Source organism: Lepidochelys kempii, chromosome 14 (genome assembly GCF_965140285.1).
Source record: "Lepidochelys kempii isolate rLepKem1 chromosome 14, rLepKem1.hap1, whole genome shotgun sequence".
Classification (NCBI taxonomy): domain Eukaryota; kingdom Metazoa; phylum Chordata; order Testudines; family Cheloniidae; genus Lepidochelys; species Lepidochelys kempii.
The window spans coordinates 26,733,842-26,738,936 of NC_136393.1; positions in this window are offsets into that span (position 1 = coordinate 26,733,842).

A 5,095-nucleotide genomic window follows, 5' to 3' on the forward strand; every position below is an offset into this window, starting at 1 on the left:
GGTGAATCTAGCCTTTTGAGGCTTTGGCCCTGTGGGTATCTGCAGCAGTGTATGTCGCTGTGTGTAGGTGATGTGGGAAGGGAGGTTTGGAGGGCATACAGAAGAGAGCAGGGAGATGACGAGAGCGAGCTGAAAAATTGAAATACTGTTTTTTGAAAGATTTTGAAATTTTGAAGATGTTTCCATTTTGCAGGGTTCAAAATGTAACAATGTTTAATTGTTTGATTTTTTTTGTGAAATATTTTATTGAAAAATGTTGAAATTTTAATTTGCAGAGCTGAAATTTCCAATTTATGACCTTTCATTTTTTGCCATTAATGCAACAAAAAATATGGTATCCAGCTTCTCCCCGTGCTACCATTTAATGTTTTAATTCCCCCGCATCCTGCAGTTTTTCCTTTTTCTACTCTGTAACTTTTCAGAACTTCTCCAACTTGGAAAAAATTACAGTTAATTTTTCCTTTTGCTCTTGTGGAAATTTTCCAGAGTGGCAAAAAGAAATACAAACAAACAGATAAATAAATAAATAAACAAACACACACACACCCATCCCAAGTCCCTAGATATAATTTATCCTAATGAATTCAGTGGCAAAAGGGACACAGGAAAAAAGGGAGGAAAGTGATAAGGGATGGAGGAAAACCACCCCAAAAAACAAACTTTGAAATTTTACAAAATGTCCAGTTTTGAAGAAAAACCAGCAAACTTTGAAAAATAGAAGGCTTTTTTAAAAGTTTTGGCTTTGAAAATAGTATTTTTTTGTTTTAAAAGAAAGTTTTGACCGGAGAATTTCACCCAGTTGTAGGGGTTCTGCAGGTGTGTGAGCGTTACGGTGTTGTCAGCAGTAGGCTTGTGCTGAGATACACATGTGCTTCATTTGATTTTAATCATTTTCATTCCAGCGCAGGCGTGAGGACAGCTCACAGTGATTGATATGCTGGCTGAAATCCTGCAGCATTGTTAGACCCAGAGTCTCAGTGGGTATAAATCCACTGAAGTCAATGAAGCAATGCTGATTTACACGCGCTGAGAATTTGGCTCTTAGGCTTTAAGTTCTTGGAACTCAATATCTTCTGAACAGTTTCAAGATAGATTTATGCCAAATGTGAAACTTGACCTCTGCAGGGTTCCTAGGACCCATCCCCCACCCCCAGCACAATTGTGCTGTACCAGGCAGACAGCTCACTGTGAGCAAAGGAGGAAAGCATTTCCTCAACCTCATAGCTGGACATCTAGGCAGGCAGCTCTAATGGGGTGTGCAGCCCAAGCTGGAAGGGCTAATGGGGGCTATGCAGTGATCCCTGTATTGGGTACTATGATACGGTTCCCAGCACTAACCCCAGTTACACAGCAGTTTGCCTGGTTTATTATAGAAATTGACACCTAGAAAGTGAGGAATGACAGATGGAAAAGAGAGGGACTCTCCGTCACTCTGTGGTGTATGCAAAAGTGGCCCCAGAACCCCAGTGCATCCAGGAATGGTGTGGAAAGCATCTGCCCCTCCATAACAATGTGAGGTGCACATGACTCCCCACCAACAATGGGAGGATGCACATGATCTCCCCATAAAATATCAGGAGCACCTCCCCTTCCAGATCAATGTGGGGTGCTCCTGCTCTCCTATATCAGTCTGGGATGTACCTGCTCCCTCCATAACAATGTGGGATACATGTACCCTCCCTATATCATGGATGGTGGAATCTGGCTACCTATCGCAGTCTGGGGGTAGCTGTTCCTTGCCCCTTTTCAGTAGAATGTATAATTTTTGCATCCATTTAACATTCCCCATCTGCACCATCTCCAGGGTCCTTTCCCTTGCACCCACTCACGTGGGGACCTCCTTCTTCAAGACTCCTGCTCCAGTCTCTTGACTCTGGACTTCCATTTCTCTGCTCTTTCCCTTCCACTGGCCCCCATTTCCTCACTATTCCCTTGCATTTACTGCCCTCCCTTCTGGCCCTGGATTTACTTCTTTTCCCTATCCCACTGCCCCAAGGATCCCCGTTCTCCTTTGTTTCCCCATCCTTGAGCCTCCAGGTGCCTTGCTCCCCAGACAGCCGTATCCTCTCTGGTCCCCTGCTCCTTTCAGCTTTGCCCCCATTCCCAGACTCCCTCCTGCTAGACCCAGGGACCCTCTTCCACTGCTAGATCCCTGTCCCTGAAACCCCAATTTCCTCTTCAGCTACGCGCCCCTGGAACTCTCTCCCTCTCTGTCTCACTCCTCGCTCCCTCTGCTAGGAGCTGTCTCCCATTACAGGAACTAGATTCTTCCCAGTCTCTTTTCTTCTGCTTGATTTCAGGATCCCCGAAAGTACAAATTCCAGGCAGCCCCTTTCACCTCCCCAACTGCCCCTGCCAGCTCCCTTGTCAAAATATTTATAGGAGATTGATTCACAGACCTATGGCTAATTATATCCATTCACATCTAATATGAATGGGAATTAGGTTAGGAGACAGGATTGCCGAAAATATTTTGACCAAGAAAGAGGAGGCGACTGCTGTGTTTGCAGCTCACACCCTATAAAAGCCCCTGGGACCAGTCTGTCTTGTCCTTTCACAGAAAGCTCTACGGTAAGAGTGTAAGGGACTTTGGTTTGAAGGGAGGGGGAGCCCACTCTGCATTCCGCACATCCCACTGCATTCCTGCTGCCGCGAGCACTCATTTCCAGGAGGGATTGCCTATGACAGCAGGACTTTTAAATCTACTTTTCGAGGCACCCATACCTTTTCAATCTCCAATTTATCACTGGAGTTTCATGCAGCAATAAGAAGGGAATTTCTATTTCTATTTTAGAATACTGACCAGCTTCCAGTCTGCATACTAGCCATCTGGTGTCACGAAAGAGGTAAGATCCTGATTTGCTAATTCCCAGGGGAGGGTGAGTGACCCTCTAGGGTGGGATTTCTATACAGCTCAATAGGCAGTCATTGTATCCCCTAATATCTATGCCCATTGTGTAAATGCACTGTATATTGCGCTTGGGCTCTCTTGCCCATGACAGGCAGGTCTCCAAAGTGGCTGGACTTGAAGTCACTGACCACTAACGCTGGGCTGGCCAGTGCCCTCTCTGAGATACCTCTCCTGAATACACACATCACAACGTAATTGTACACAGTGAGCTCCGACACCTCAGCTCGTAGGTCCCTAATAAACCAGGACAGAGTGGCCCAACAGAGGAGACCCTCCAGGGGATAGAATTTAATTATTTGTCCACAGAATAAATTTATTCTTTTAATGAACATGTATCCAGGATTTGCTTTTTCCCCACACCCCAAACATCACTGACAATAATCGTGCCCCAGCTAAAAGAGAGACACATTTCTCTGGTAAATGCTAATCAAGTTTTCAACTCTTACTGTGCAGAGTAGCTTAGTGAGTGGCACTTAGATACTATATGTGTAAAAATGCCTTCAGAAGAGGATTTCAGGCAGCGTTTAAGGCAGCTGGTGGCCCTTTCACACTGACTCCTTGACCAGTCTGACAGTGCCACTAATGTACCGTATAGTTAAATAAGGAAACTATAAAAGGAGTAATGGCAAATAAAGGCATATTGATCATATTTGATTAACTGGCATGGAAGAGGCAGGCAGACAGAGTAACTATTAAAGTAACCATTCTGAAATTGGCAGCACTGGATGACTTGGACCCAAATGTATTAAAAGAATTGGCTGAACAACTAATGATGATTTTTAACAAATCTTGGAACATTGGAGTAATTCCAGAGAAATGAAAAAAAGCCAATGTTGTGCCAATATTTAAAAAGGATAAACAAGATGACCTGGTTAGCCCAGGGAGGCTCGAACAATTTGTGTAGTGGAGGTGCTGAGAGCCATTGAACTAAACTGTAAACCCTGTATATGATGGAAACCACTTCAAGCCAGGGGTTGCTGCAACATCCCCTGCACCCCTAGTTCCGGCACATATGAGTTAGCCTAACATGGATCCCAGGCAAAATCATGGAAAAGCTGGTATGGAATGCAGTCAGTAAAGCCATATAATTAATTAATTAAGATTAATTAATTCCAATCAATGAGGTCTCATGGAAAATAGATCTTGCTAAACAAATGTGTGATTTTTTTAAGAGATCATGAATTTGGTTGATAAAAGTTACTCTGTTCACATAATATCCTTAGACTTCAGTAAAACACTTGAATTAGTCCCACATGACATTCTGATAAAACAAAAAAAGCATTAAGAAATAAAAACTAGTTAGCTAATAGATCTCAAGAAGTGATTGTAAATGTAAGATGATCATCCATTGGCAGATTTCTAATGGAGGCTCAGGGGGAGCTGCTTATGGCCCTATGCTATCCAATCTCTTTATCAATGCTCAAGTTTTCAGATGACACTAAAATTGGTGAAGTGCCAAATGATGATGACAGGTCAGTTATATAGACTACACTGGATCACTTGTAAAGCTTAGCTCATTTGAACAACTTGTGTTTTAATATAGCCAAATACAAAATCAAATACAAAGAAGGGAGGTCATACTTATAAGATGGAGATTGGAATCCTGAATGAAAAGCTTAAATTATATCAAAACCAGTATCTTTATTTTTCAATGCAAGAAAGCACTGACAATAGCAGCCTCTATCTTGTCCCTCTCCCCACGCCCACTTTCCAGTGCTCCCAACAACCCTTTCATTGTAACCACAACACACTAAAATGTACCCAGGAAAGAGGACCTAAGAGGGCTTTCAAAATTCCTGCTTTGTTTTTGGCTCTTCCTGGTCCCTCATATAGGGATCTACTTACGTTGTTGCTATAAACAATGGTGTGCATGTGGACAATGGCTGGGTGGACAATGGTGTGCATCCCACTGGAACAGCAGGATCTCTGGTTCTATAGATTAGGAAAGGTATAAATAAATTAACAGTGTGATAATAGAGGCCCAAAATTAGAGTCTGAATCTAAATGGCTGGGAAAGCCTCTCACTCAGATCTCAGGAGGGGCAGTTGGTAGTGACGTGGCCAGTTAAACAAGTGTAAGAAACTGACACGGCACAGTATTCAAAATGAACAGCACGTGAATCAATGTCACACATTTTCTCCCCAACAGAACTCACTGCTGAGCTGCCCTAGATAAACCGCAGCC